Source organism: Neltuma alba, unplaced genomic scaffold (assembly GCF_004799145.2).
Source record: "Neltuma alba isolate B1F8T4 unplaced genomic scaffold, ASM479914v2 tig00011935_pilon, whole genome shotgun sequence".
NCBI lineage: Eukaryota > Viridiplantae > Streptophyta > Magnoliopsida > Fabales > Fabaceae > Neltuma > Neltuma alba.
Window position 1 is genome coordinate 1 of NW_021636522.1, and position 15,428 is coordinate 15,428.

At 38.4% G+C, this 15,428-nt stretch overlaps 2 pseudogenes; one reads left to right on the plus strand and one right to left on the minus strand.

The window, feature by feature from the left end:
* Nucleotides 1–2,903: 2,903 nt before the first annotated feature.
* LOC114719672 (UDP-glycosyltransferase 73B4-like) lies at nucleotides 2,904–4,406 on the minus strand (annotated as a pseudogene).
* A 3,791-nt stretch (nucleotides 4,407–8,197) lies between these two features.
* Nucleotides 8,198–9,209, plus strand: LOC114719673 (UDP-glucose flavonoid 3-O-glucosyltransferase 7-like; annotated as a pseudogene).
* The last annotated feature ends 6,219 nt before the right edge of the window (nucleotides 9,210–15,428 follow it).

Sequence of the window (15,428 nt, forward strand, 5' to 3'; positions counted from 1 at the left end):
GTTGGTCTCCCTGACGGCGTCGAGAATCTCATCGGCGTCGAGGACTTCGACGTGCCGCCAAAGTGTACCAGGGAATGCGCCTCCTCCGCCATCAAATGGAGCAGTTCATGGAGCCAAACCCGCCCGACTGCATCGTCGGCGACATTTTTCACCCTTGGACCTCTGACTTTCGCGAACCGATTGGGAGTCCCACGGTTGTGTTGTTCGATGGATCCGGCTTGTTTGCCGCCTGTTTGTCGGAGTCAGTCTGGCGGCCTGACTCCCCGCACCGCTTGTAAGCTCCAAATCCGACCCGTTTCCCCTTCTGGGTCTTCCCCATCCGATCACCATGATTTTTCTCGGCTTCCAGACTACATCCCAAACTACGAACGGAGTAACCACCATGATGGAATCGTTCAGAGACTCGGAACTGAAGTGCTATGGCCGTATCGTCAACAGCCTTGCAGAGCTCGAAGAGGAATACATGAGCATTACCGGGAAAACCATGGGGGAAAAAAGCAGTCTGGCACGTGGGCCCCACTACCTCCTAAACAGGTCATCGGAGGACAAGGCGGAGAGGAACTTGGAGGCGGTGGTGAGCGAGGACGAGATCCTGAGTTGGCTCAACTCGAAGCCACCAAACTCGGTGCTTTACGTCTGCTTCGGAAGCGCAGCCTACTTCACCGACGAACAGTTGCTCGAAATAGCGAGTGCGATGGAATCTTCGGCCACAAGTTCATCTGGGTGGTTCACAGGAAAGACCGAACGGAGAGCGAAACTGAGGAAGACAGGCAGAAATGGATGCCGAGAGAGTTCGAAGAAAGAATGAGGCGGGAAGACAGGGGAATGGTCATACGTGGATGGGCCCCACAAACACTGATACTGGACCACGCCGCCATCGGAGGGTTTCATGACACACTGCGGTGGTGGAACTCGCTGATGGAGGGGATCTGTGCCGGAGTTCCGATGATTACGTGGCCGTTGCACAGCGAGCAGTTTTTCAATGAGAAGCTTATAACGCAGGTGCATAGGATTGGGTGGAGGTGGGGGCAGATAATTGCGTCATGATCATGGAGCATGCCACGAAGAATCTAGTGAAACGGCACAGCATAGAGAGCGCTGTAAGGAAGTTAATGGACGATGATGAACGGTGATGAAATGAGTGAAAAAAGTGTGTTAGAGGAGGCGCGTTAGGCAGAGAAGGCAAAGGCAGCAATGATAGAAGAAGATGGTGGTGGGTCCTCACAAATGAATCTGACGGCTCTGATTGAAGATCTTCAAAGGCTGAAGTCTATGAGAACAAAGGCTCGGATGGGATCTGATGAATAGAAGGCAATGAATTTAAAAGAGGGATGAATAAGGCTATCTAGGAACTCCTTGGATTATATTTTGTAATCGCCTTGGATTTTATGTGTGCCTTTTTTTTTCTAGGTTAACAGATGGATCTGTGTGGGCGTGTTTAGTCGTGTTTTAATAAAAATTTTTTTTTAAAAAATTTGAGTGGAATAAGGCAAAATAAGATAATAAGGAAAGGTTGAAATCAATCAACTCATGAAGCGGGGGAAAAAATATTAAAGAGATCAATTTTATATATTAATCGCAGCTTTTCCATGCATGAAAGCTTTTACCCTTTTTTTTGTGAATTTTTATTTATTTGCTTAGGGAATATCATTTGCAATTCTTGAACATATTCATTCGTTTATATCACGGCACGTAAATCAAAGCAGCAAAAACCTTCGTTTTCAAGTCCCTTTTTTTTTTTAAACCAACAAGAGTTGGTCCAAGGTGGAAGGAGTCAGCTCATAATTCACAAGGTCATGAGAGATTGAATCCTGCTGAATGATTGCTGATATGATGACTTTGTTGGTGGATGATCTGTAAGTACCTCTGTAAGCGCTTTCTGAGCCTGGAGGCATGTCCTTGTCCAGGTGAGCTCCTGGGATCTAACTGACCTAACCAAAACTTTTATTAGAGCAGGTTAAGATTGCTCTGATTTTACAACTTCCAGGATGACATGCTCCAAACAAAAAGTTGTTCGCAGTTAGTGCCCTTTTGTGGAAACTTAGGAGGCAAAAATAGCCTTGCTCCTTTTTGAAACAATATTATTGTTTTAATAATTAAACAACGCACACTAACATTATAGAAAGGTAATAATATGATGAACATCCTGCATTAATCAACCCAACATATGATAATATAAATACAATAAACTGTTCGTGATTTGCCCTAAATTATTGAGGGAAAACACGTGAGGTGAAGGCCGAGTAACTCCCTTTAATTTTTACGCCATGAGAATACAATTAAACATCCTTCATATATAACACATTATTCACAATAGACTTTTTATATAGCTTAGGTTCACTAATTAATTCATGCATGGTCTTGACCAACTAACTTCAAATCTTAACAAAAACTAATATCAGTTTAATATCCCGGCCCAACAATGTAATTACTCTATTATTAAGATTACATCTTAAATACAAGAATGTTCAATGAATTAAATCAATCACACAATTCTTCTGCCCATTATTGTCCAATATTTTTTAAGTTTATCGACATATTTCTTTGAGTTAATCTAATTATTTTATTTTTTAATATTTTAATTTCCCATATATTCAAACATTAAAAAACAATATAATTTCCGGGGAAAAACTTGAATTATATTTTGTCATTGCACATCTTCTGTAGTTTGTTTGCTTGTATAGGTTTTGGCAAGTTATTTCAGGTGAAAGATTAAATTTCATGACAAAAAAATTCCTAAAACGTTTTACCAATTTTATTAAATAAGAGGAAGCATTAGCGAACACGGAATGTATTATTTGGTTAAAACACACACCACAATGCATTATTAGTGAGCTGACCCCTCCCAAGCAGCCAGCACACACAACCGGGGTAAAAAAAAAAACAAATCCATGATTCGATTTCTAATTCTGGAGTACTCCGCCGGTATCTTTGGTAGCTTCAGATTGCCGGAAGCGTTGGAGTTCTTCAATCAAAACCGTGAGATTGTTGTGAGAAGATCCACCTTCTTCCACCGCCTTCTTCGCCTTCTCCGACAGCTCCTTTATTCGGCTTCTCATCTTCGCCGCCTCTTCTCCGCCGTCCATCACCTTCCTCACGGCTTTCTCAATCATGTCCGCGTCACCAACTTCTCCTTCGGCTCGTACGCCGTCAGCCCGTACTCCTCGCACCCCACTACCGCACCGCAGCCGTGGACCTGAGTCACGAGCTTCTCGTTGTAGAAATGGTCGAAGTACAACGGCCATGTTATCATTGGAACGCCGGCGCTCACGCTCTCTAGAACGGAGTTCCATCCACAATGGGTCATGAACCCTCCGACCGCCGGATGGCCCAGAATCAACAGCTGTGGGGCCCACCCTCTTATGATCATACCCTTGTTCTCGCTCTTCATCTTCTCTTCGAATCCTCTCGGCATCCATTTCTCCCTCTCTTCTTCTGTTTCGTCCTCTCTCTTTCCGAACACCACCAGATAAGTTGTGGCCGGAGGATTCTATTCCACGCGCTATCTCGTAGAGTTGGTTGTCCGGGAAGCTCCACGCGCTTCCGAACGCGATGTACACCACCGAGTTGGGTTTCTTCGAGTTCAAGAAACTCAGACACTCTTGCTCTCCCACACGCTCTTATGGCTCCTTTGAGTTTTCTCTTCGGTGGACCTGTGAATAAGCGACGGTGGTCCGATCGGCCAGAGCTTCTTCCCTGTGAATTTCTCGTACAGCTGCGTGTACTCCACGTCGATCTCGGCGAAACTATTGACAACGATGCCATGGCTTTTCAACTCTGCTTCTTTCATAACTTTCCCAAATTCATCAACACCCTTGGGTAGTTTCGCAGGATTTGGAAGCTGAGACATTGTCATGGTAATCGGGTGGGGAAGCCCCGGCACAATGAACGGGTCGGAGTCGGATTTAGTGTCTTCTTGAAGTCATCATCGTGGAGGAGTTCCCGGTGGATTTTATCATGCAAGCGGCGAAAGCACAGTAGGGGAAGAAAACAAGCCTGGGAATGCCAAGCTTTTGAGCCAAATCCGTGGTCCAAGGGAAGAAGAAGTCGGCGACGATGCAGTCGGGCGGGTTTTTCTCTATGAATTCCTCAATGGGTTGCCGAGAGAAGACGAAGGGCCATGTGGATTTTGGCAGCTCCGGGGCCGTCTGATACGGCGACGAAATTCTCAACACCTTGGGGCAAGCCCACCTCTTGGGAAGAAAATCGAAGGTCTGAAATCGCAAATGGCTATGAGGAGTACTGTGGAAGGATTTTCCGACGTTGGAAGGGGTGGTGATGATTGTGACGAGTTGGCCTCTGTTAGCTAGCGAAGAAACGACCCAACTCGCAGAGAGGAACCATGTGGCTGGTCCTGGATATGGCACGACGTAGACTTTGAGAGGACGAGCGGAGCAAAGGTCCATGGCGGCGGTGATTATTTCAGTCAAACGTTGAGCTTGAAACTTGCAATTGCCGACTGAACAAGGAAGAGGGTGTTGTGTCTATACCATGATGCTGTCGGCGTCTAACTTGATTTTATTTATGCTGATGATAATTTTTTTATTACTTTTATTTTTTTAATGATTCACGGAAATAGAACTATACATGCCTCGCGAGGAATGCGTTTTCATTTGCTCATCCATTAAAATAACCCGCGAAGAGCACGCTAGCTATATGAATACTATTCCACGTACATCTGAGTGTGGTTCAATTTCTTGTTTATGCATTCTTCAGGAAAACTCCTTCCCAGTTATTTCTTGTAAAATAAAAAAAGGCCATGATGAGTTAGAGCAGTTTGGCTGATTAGTGATGAAAAAAGTTGACACTAACATGTTATGTTATGAATGTGTTGGAGGTCTTTGTAAGAACATGGTGGGGCATATTTTATAGTGATAAGTGGTTTAGGCTGTGTATGGTATGAAGGATTTGGAAAGGAAGAAAGGAAGAAGGAAGGAGGAAGGATTTTAATCATTCATTTTGTTGGCAAAATAAAAATTTTAGGAGGGAAGAAAATTTTATAAGATTAATTTCCTTCCCCTCCCCTCCAAAATTGGGAGGATTTAGAAGGAAAGAACAATATTTTGCCATGTTGTGACCATTATGGACATTGAACTTGAGACTAATCCCTTTTGGGTTTGGAGCGGTTAAGGAATAGCCCTCCGAATAAGTGCGCTTCTCAGGATGCGAATTTGTGTTCTCCTCCTTATGAGGGTGAGGTTGCTACCACCTCAACCAACAGCTTGTTGGTTATGCCCATGTTTATTTTTAATATTCCTATATCATCCTAAACTCTTTTCTTCTTCTCTCTGGATGCAAACGCTACTCTCTCATTTCCCATACCTGACACAAAGTCAATATAATAACAAACAGATTGTCCATGTCATATTTTGAAGAGTTCAGTCAAAAGCCAATAAAATAACAAAGAGATAAAAATTAAAACATATAATAATTATTAGGGTTAAGGTGCGCTCAACACCGAACTATTTTTCTAGGTGCGTCCAGTGCCCTAAAGTAATTTTCAGTGCATCCAGTGTCCCAAACTAATTAAAACGGTGCATCCATATCCTAGGCTAATATAAAAGTTAAGTTTGACCGTTACCTTGCTGACTCAGCCGAAGGTTGATTGAAAAATCCTATGTGGTAGACACGTAGGCATCTGATGTGTATTATTTTGACGAGTTAAGATGCGCTCAGCACCCTGAACTATTTTTCCAGGTACGCCTAGTGTGCTAAAATAATTTTTAGCGCATCCAATGTCCCAAACAATTATTAAAACAGTGCATCCATATCCCAAACTAACAGAAAAGTCTCGTTTGACCGTTGCCTTACTGATTTAGCTATGAAGATTGACTGAAAAAATTCTACATGGCGGACACGTAGGTGTCTAATGTGTATTATTTTGACTAAAGCTCCCGAGACGAGCCCAGCGGTGGCGAGTGTTTTCTCGAAAGGCGACGGCGAAGTCAACAGAGTGACTAAGGAGAAGTTTAATGTGTTCTACGTGGAGGAAAGCAAATGCGAGTCGGATGAAGAGTTAACAAAGATGGAGATGGAAGTGTGCTGTGACGGCGATTGTGGTTTCAGATTAGAGTGGTGGAAGAAATGGGATAAAATGTTAAAGACGAGGATGGAATTGAATAAGTGGTACATGCACCAGAATTTAAGAGGGTGGATCGGTGGTCTTTTTTTTTTAAGTTTAAAAACGGGCAGAAGATAAATGTTAGAAGAGGAGGAAAAATTGAATTTTCAGTTAAAATAATACACATCAGACGCTTGCATGTCCGTCATGTAGGATTTTTCAGTCAACATTTAGTTGAATCAGCAAGGTAACAGTCAAATAAAACTTTTCTGTTAGCCTGGGATGTGGACGCACCATTTTAATTAGTTTGAGATACTGGATGCACCAAAAATTATTTTAGGACACTGGGCGCACCTGAAAAAATAGTTTGGAGTGCTGGACGCACCTTAACTCGTCAAAATAATACACAACAGGTGCTAACGTGTCCGCCATGTAGGATTTTTCAGTCAAACTTAACTTTTCTGTTAGTCCGGGATATGGATGCACTGTTTTAATTAGTATGAGACACTGGATGCACCAAAAATTACTTTCGGACACTGGGTGCATCTGGAAAATAGTTCGGGATGCTAGGCGTGCCTTAACCCTAATTATTATTTATATATTGTAAGTATAATCTAAAATATAATTTTTACTGACAAAAATATTATAGAATATAGTTTTATATATTAAAGTTATATAAATTCTATTGATTAAGATAAATGTTGAAAAATAATGTTAAATAAAATAAGGGTAAAATTGTCCATATAAAATATTTTTCCTCTCTTCCCCTTATGAACCAAATAAGGTAAAATTAAAACTCCTCCTCTCCCTTTTTTTTTTTTTATAAATCCAAACAAGGTAATATTAAAATCCCTCACTCTCTTCTCTTTCCTTTTCCTCCATTAAAATTCCTGCCTTCCCTTTCTTCCCATTAAACCTAACAGTTAGACTTGGATTATTTGGATTAACTTCAATTAAAAATAACCTTGAGATTTTCACCAAAAAGAAAAGCTTCAGATTGCTTGCAAAAAGTACTACTATCTAACTTTTAATTTGGTTCTAAACATAAAATCTCAATTTATTTTGTCTCTCATATTTATTATTTTTTAAGATAGTCCTTATAGTAGTTGTACATGTTAAATATTTTTGTCAGATAACACTTAATTAACTAGGATATTTTAGAAAAATAACACATATTTATTACAAATAACTAATTTAACTAATTTTTTTATTATATTCAAATTAGTAAACTAGTTTTATATTAAATAGAAGATGCAGTATGAAGTTTCATGGGCCACGTGCGATTGAAAGCCGTCGATGGAAAGAAAACAATGGCATGTCAATTGCCAAGGATCAATAATCACCCAAGTTAACAGAATATAATAAAATATTTTCGAATGCACTCGCTTTCCACGGGTACTTCGTTTCACGAAATAAATCAACACACACACATATATATATATTTTACACATGGAAAGAAAGAAAACATTTTACGATATATACAGAAGCCTGAAATACTTTTTTAGAAACTGATTTTTAATATGCTATTCTTGGTCTCTGATTGCATAAGGCCATGGGTATTAATTAATTTTGGTTATAAAAAGCCGTATCCGCCGTCCTCGGCCTGCACCACATCGAAGAAGAGTGAGAGTTTCGGTAAATTGGGCATCGATAGATTATGGGCTCTCTTCAACGTCCCTTCAAGCTTTATTTCGTTCCATTTCTCACTCCCGGCCACATGGTCCCACTCTTCGAACTCGCTCGCTATTCGCTGCACGTGGTATCCACGTGACCTTCTTCACCACTCATGCCAACGCCCTCCTCCTCCGTAAAGCCGTCGACAAGGACGTCGCCGCCGCCCGTCCTATCTCCCTCCACGTCCTTCCACTTCCCTTCTAGAGAAGCCGGCATCCCCGATGGCATTGAGAACGTCCTCGACGGTGCCGTCGATCCCCTCCTCTGGCGTCTGCAAAGGCATTGCCATCCTCGAGGAACGCTTCCAGGACGCCATTCTCCAAACCCACCGGACTGCCTCGTCGTCGACTTTGTATACCGTGGGCCTCCGATTTGGCGACCCGACTCGACATCCCCGCCATCGCCTTCAACAGCTTCTGCCTCTTCAGCGTATGCGCCATCCACTCCTTGAAGTCTTTCGCCATGCCGGGTTCGGGTCCTTTTATAATCCCGGATCTACCCCACCAGATATCCATGACTTTTCAGCCTCCAGAGGAATTCAATTCAGCTATGGTTTCGCGAATAGAAGCTTCGTACAAGACCAATGGAATCATCGTGAATAACTTCGCGGAGCTTGACGGCGAGTACGCTGAACATTACGAGAATATCAGTGGGCATAGAGTTTGGCATATTGGGCCGGCCGGACTTATTCACAGAACAGCGGAGGAGAAAACAGAGAGGAGCCATAAGAGCGTGGTGGAGGAACACGAATGCCTGAGTTGGCTTGACTCGAAGGAACCCAACTCAGTGCTCTACGTCTGCTTCGGGAGCTCCTGCCGTTTTTCGGACCCCCAACTCTACGAGATTGCAAGCGGGCTGGATTCCTCCGGGTGCGACTTCTCTGGGTTGTCTCAGGAAAGGACATAACAGAGAACGAAACAAGGAGAGAGAGAGAGAGATGAGAGAGAGAGAAATGGATGCCGAAGGTTTCGAAGAAGGTGAAGCGCGAGAACAAGGGAATGGTGGTGAGGGGGTGGGCCCCACAGCTGTTGATCCTGGGCCACGAGGCGATAGGCGGGTTCATGACTCACTGCGGGTGGAACTCGGTGGTGGAGGGCATAACTGCGGGAGTTCCGATGATAACTTGGCCGGTGCACAGCGAGCAGTTTTACAATGAGAAGCTGATAACGGAGGTGCACGGGATCGGGGTAGAGGTGGGCACAGAGGAGTGGGCCTTGTGGGTGTTCGACGGCGGGAAGAAGATGGTGACCAGAGATCGTTATATAGAGAAAGCAGCGAGAAAGGTGATGGACGGTGGAGATGAAGCGATGGATGAGGAGGAAATGAGAAAACGAGTGGGGGAGCTGGGGAAGAAGGCAAAAGAAGCAGTTCAAGAGGCAGGCTCATCGCACACTAATTAACAGCACTGATCACCGAGCTTATCCGGTGGAGAGAGGCTAAGCCACTTGATCAAATCCAAAAATGTGAAATGTAGGGGTGATAGTCTAAGGTTCAATTTTTCCCAGAAATTTTTTTTATTTATTTTTGTTATGTTAAGATTTTTTTTTTTAATCTCAGCTTGATTTAATTTTCTATTTACATAACCTCTTTCTTCCTTCTTGTTTTGCCTCTCTTTTTCACTTTCGACTTATTTCTTCTCTCCCTTTGTATGGCAAGCTAATAAGCTTTGGCAGAAATGGATCCTTTTAAGTTTGAAGACGAGTTAGATTAGTGGTGAATTCTTATCTATTGGTAAATATGCTCCGTCATATGGTTTTTCTAATTAATTATTGTTGATATTACTCAGTGAAAATATAACCGATAGTTCTCGGTAAATTGAGAAATATGCTATAATTAATAAAGAAGAAGAAAAAAAAAATTCTTCAAATTTTATATCATGAGAATTATTTACGTAACATTATACGGATATATCGTGCTTTCTGGTTTCTTGTTTTCATTTATAGTGGAACTAAAAACTATGAAGTTCAGTTCTATAGCCCCGGCTTCAGTGTTAATTGTATTTAATTAGGAAGAAAATTAATGATTGTTGGTGAAACATGATTAATAGAGCTATATCTCCCTTATATTGGACTTGAATAATACAGTGATGGATACATGATAGATAGATTATGGGCCTGTTTGGGAGGACTTAAGAAATTTCCCATAAAAAAATTTTACGTAAGTCGAGACAAAACTCTTCTTACATATTTATCTTGTGTTCTGTAGATAATTATTTAAAAATAACTTTTAAGCTATTTATAAGCTGTTCCAAACAGACCATATATATATTATCTCATTTTTCTCTTACACAGCTTTTAATCCAAAATAGACGTCTTACCCTGTGCATCGTGGGATGATACATTCTTAGAGTCTTTTAAGTAAGATGTAATTTTTGAAAGTAATAAATTTATCATACCTATATATAAATAAAATGATTAGGTGAATAAGTGACCTGGAATATTGGTGAAATCGCGAGACATTTCAACTCCAGAGTAGGCTGTTCACGGGACGGATCGGGACCGGAACAAGCCCGTTCCGGTTCCGTCCCGATGAACAGTAACGTGACAGATTTTCTGTCCCGGTCCCGGTCGGGACAGCACGGATCCGAGACGGGACCAAGACGTCTCGAAAATATATATATTTTTTATTTTTTTAAATTTTTTTAATTTTTTTTAAAATCTGATTTTTTTTAATTATATTTTTTTGAGTTTAAATCTTATAAAAAAATATTTTTATTTTCTTTTTTATTTGTTTGGGCACTCTTAAACAAAAGCTCAAAATATTACATATAATAGTCATTAAAAACTCTAAACAAAAGCTTTTAACACAATAAAAATTTGCTAAAAATTCTAATCATCAATAATTTCAAATCATTAACAAATATAAAAACTCTAAATAAATATATCCATAGTTCCATACAATAGTCTCAAATCTTAAAAAAATATGAAAAAAATGATATTATATAAATAGGATAAAAAATTTAAAAAAATTTTAAAAAAAAGGAACCGGGACGGGATGACCCCGTCCCGTGTCCCGTCCCGTCCCGGTCCCTTTTTTGTCTTGTCTCGAAAAATTTCGGGACAGATCCGTCCCGTCCCAATAAGACCGGGACCAGAATGAGCCGACCAAGACGGGCCGGTCTTGAACACCCCTACTCTAGATAATATAGTACTTAAACATTCTATTGACTGATTCCATCAAATAATTCATGTCTCATTGGGAGCTAAGAAAAATGGCAAAATATTAAGAATGACGAGGGAAGAAACCAAAAAAAAAAAAAGAAGAAGAAAAATTTGGTGACATATCTTACAAACAAAGCAAGCCTTGTTATATTATATTGGAATCACATTCTGTAGTGCTTCAGAGTTCAGCGTTGACAATATTTCTTGTCACATTTGTTGGTTTCTTTCCTGAATCCACTTGGAAGAACCCATGGATTAATGGATATGGTACATTACTTTCACATACTTATTTCATATTCAGTAAATCATGATTAAAAAATTGCTTATATGTCATTTTAAATGGGCTTTTATTTTTATTTCAAACTCATTATAATCTTCAATTTCATTTTCACATTTCATCAACCCTATGCGTCATTAACATTATGGCTTAGATGGAAAACTGAAGTTTCTAGAGTTATCCTATTTCCGCTTCACATGCAAATAAATCATTTTTCTGGCATCTATGTTTAGCAAATTTATTAAATATGTTGAAAAACAAATAAACTTGCATGGAGCCCAGCAAACACGCATGAAAACCCCTCTCAAAATTTCATATTTCAAGTAGTAAGAAGCAACAGCAATTTTCCTAACGGCCTTTGTATGATGTCTGAAAACGAACCAAATAACTCTATGTTCAATCAAAACAATATATATGCCTTTCATCAAAGGAAGTGAAACGGTTCGATATTGAATAAGCAGGCTCTCCCACACCACTCCATAATTATTGTACCACCAACACAAAAACCAATGAAAACCACCCCTTCGTGTGGACCAATCAAAGGTTTATAAGTTATATAGATAGATATAATAGATATATTTTTATTTATTATGTTTCTACCATCATCACATTAAAGTGAGAATGAAATGATTAATCACTAAAACATTACACAACAAAATTTTTTGTCCTAATAAACTGCTTATTTAATATAAACATAAAATAATTAAGCACAATGGTTCCAAAGGGTTATTTGTGGCTGAAAGATAGTAAATTGCAAATTGCATAATCAATTTTTTTTTTTTTGTGGCCAGGCATAACCAACTATTGACCCCTCTAATTGTTATACATATATATCATCAAAACAAAACACAAACACATTTGTTTCACGCGTGATGAGGATGAAAGGCAATACACCATCTGGTGATATGTGACCAGCAAGCTGACCTTTCAACTTCAAATGATTCTTTGCAAATTCTAAGTGTCCATCACAAGAGCAAGAGAAAGCATTAAATTGGCTAGTTCAAAATACACTGACAAAACGAATGGCAATCAGAGCATCAAATCAGATTGAAAATGATGAGGCCGTCACTAATTTTATTTGGGCTGAAAATGGTGCTGGTGAACATACTTTCGACTTGGAGACTTCAATTTAAAAGGGTTGGATCAAGTCTTATACATGAAAAGACTCATTTGGGCGTAAATAATACTCCCTCCGTTCCTTATTATAAGAGACATTTGATGCTTATAGCATGTTTCTAAATATAAGAGACACTTAAAAGTTGTCTCTACTTTTTGTGTTGATTTCCTATTTTACCCATATTTATTGTCTCCAACTCACACTCTCTCTCCTTCCCACTTCTCTTTCTTTTAAGAATTTACTATTGTTCTCTCTCATGCTCTCTCTCCTTATTAATGAGGGTATTTTTGAAAAAAAAAATTATACTTTTTACACATTAATTGTTCTTAACTAATTTTAACTGTTTTTTTGATCAACGTAATTCGGTTATTCGTCTCTTATAATAAGGAACGGAGGGAGTAAGATTTTAGGCTTAATATGCTGATTATATTTTATTAATTATATTTATGCGAAAATTACTAATTAGTTGGTAGATTTGACTTTTGAGTTTTCCAAGTGAGTTGTATCAAATCTTTCTAATTTCTTTTAAGTTAGTATTTAATATTATGAGTCTCTAGGTTGCATTAAATGTTTTAGGGTCAGATTTAAATGTATCTCTTTAAAACACTTTGAACCCTTCATTTTGTATTTAGACTTGTTTTTGAGAAATCAAATGTTGCATTTTTGCACTTCCAAACTTGAGAATAGATTCTCTATAGGGTTCTTCATTGAACTAGCTGACTTATTAAGGCTTGATCAGCCTTGTGGCGTCTTTTATCACTTCGGGTCTTCGTTTTTTTGTGCTCAAGGGTTCAAGTGGATTACCAGACTTTTGTTTAGTTTTTTTGGGTGAGTATATTTCAGATTTGTTATGGGTTCGTGGGATCTTTCCTTGTGGGTGCACGCCATCCAGTCCATAATATAATTGATTGATTTGAATAGATCAAGAAAATTAGTTATGTTAGTTATTTATAATAAATAGATATTGTCTTCTCTAAAATATCATTGCTAATTAAATATATTTATTAGAACTACCATATTACAAGGACTATCTTAAAAAAATAGACAAATATAAGAAACAAAATGGATTAAGGTCTTATATTTAGGACCAAAATAAAAATTAAACAAGCTCTTATATTAAAGATCAAAGGTGTTACATCAGTAGCCAGAAAAAGTTGTGGAGAATGAAATATTTTAAAAGTTTTCAGCTAGGAAGAAATATATATATATATATATATATATAAAAAAGGAGGTCGTGTTCGGCAAATCAGCACTTGCTTAAAGTTCAATAAGAAAAAAAAGATTTGACAGGTTGTGGGCAGAATGTGACTTTGTCAATTATTAAATTGCAAGAATTATGCATACAGTTCACAAATAAGAAAATGAAGTATTTTCTTAATCTATTTTGCATGTCAAACTTCTATATTTGTAAGTAAATAGAACCTGTGGAGAACTAATTTTTTTTATTCGAGACTTGCATATGTGATTTTTCGAATTAAATCCAAGGTCTGCATGTGACCTTTCGCCTCCTCCATCAGCCATGCCGAAAGGTTAATGTTGACAATGGATGATTATGCTCGTATATAAATAACAAAAATATTACCTATAATAAACTAATTGAACAGCATATGGTCTTGCGCAGGGGTTAGGTGAATAGAGTTCAAATCTCCACTAGAAAAGGTACTCGTATTCAGTACTTGATAATATCTTGAATAGAATTACTTCTAATAAAAAAAAAAATATCTGCACTTAGCAAGACTAATAAACTAATTGAATTCGGCTTTAATCGGCGTTAGCAAACATTTGAACCAGGCGTGGAGCGGAGACACACATTCGTATATGGACAATTTGCCAGCTACGCCAGATGCTCAATTACGAATAAATTCTTGATCTAGCTAGTGGGAAAAGAACAATTATATCAATGGCAATTACTATAATATGTTCTGATAGTATTATAACCGATGCTGCTGGTTTTGATTTTTAAAGGGGTGTTTGGGCGATAATAAAGAGCACTTTTTATGTTTTCATATTTATCAAGACAAAATTTTTCACATACTTATTATTATAAAATTACTTTTAAAATCATAATCTGGTTTCCATCTGAATGCTCCTAAGTATCATTCAGGAGAGTTTCCATATTGGCAGTTAGCTTCTTCACTTGCAGGTATATACAGTTCTATCAGAGAAGCCATTAATTAATATTACCTCCGGTCCTTAATATAAGATATTATTTGACTTTTATTTTAGTCCTAAAATAAGGCCTCAATCCACTTTGTCTTTCATATTTATGTATTTTTTTCAAGATAATCGTTATAGCAATGATAGTTCCAACCAATACACTTGATTAGTAAGGATATTTTAAGAAAGACAACACCTATTTATTACAAATAATTAACTTAACTTTTTTCCTTAATATCCTCAAATTAGTCAACTAGCTCTTATAATTAGGTCCGGAGATAGTATTATATTTAATCAGATAGTATAGAGCTTAAACAGGAATCACTCTCCTCATTTTCGGGTCTCAGACAGTAACAAGACGATATATAATGCCAAAGCTAGTTAACTTCACATGCATGCAATTTTTGGAAGACGAATAAAAATATATATAATATATACTCCTCCAGTCCTTAATATAGGACCTAATTATTAAGTTGATTTTGGTATTAAATATAATACCTATTTCTTATATTTATCAATTTTTTCTAAATTATTCTTATGGATACTCTCTCAATCATAATCAAGTAGAAGAGAGAAAGAGGATATTAAGAAAAATGATTATGGTGTTTTAAAAAAAACATGTCATATTTATTATAACTAACTAACTTATCTAACTTCCTTAATATAATCAAATTAGTTAAATAGGTTTTATATTAAGGATTCGAAGAGTACTATATATCCACAAACCGGCCGATAGGAACTGGAATATACCCAAGACTCTGGTTATTAGCACCAAACCAATGATCTCCCTCTTTAAAACCTCTTCTTCTTCGTCTCTCGTTATACGCAAAGGCCATATATAGTAGCACGAGCACCAACACAATCACCATGGCAGAAATTTCCAGGCCTCTCAATGTCTACTTCCTGCCTTTCTTGGCACAAGGCCACATGATCCCTTTCTGCCAATTTGCGCGGCTCTTCGCTGCACGTGGCTTGCACGTG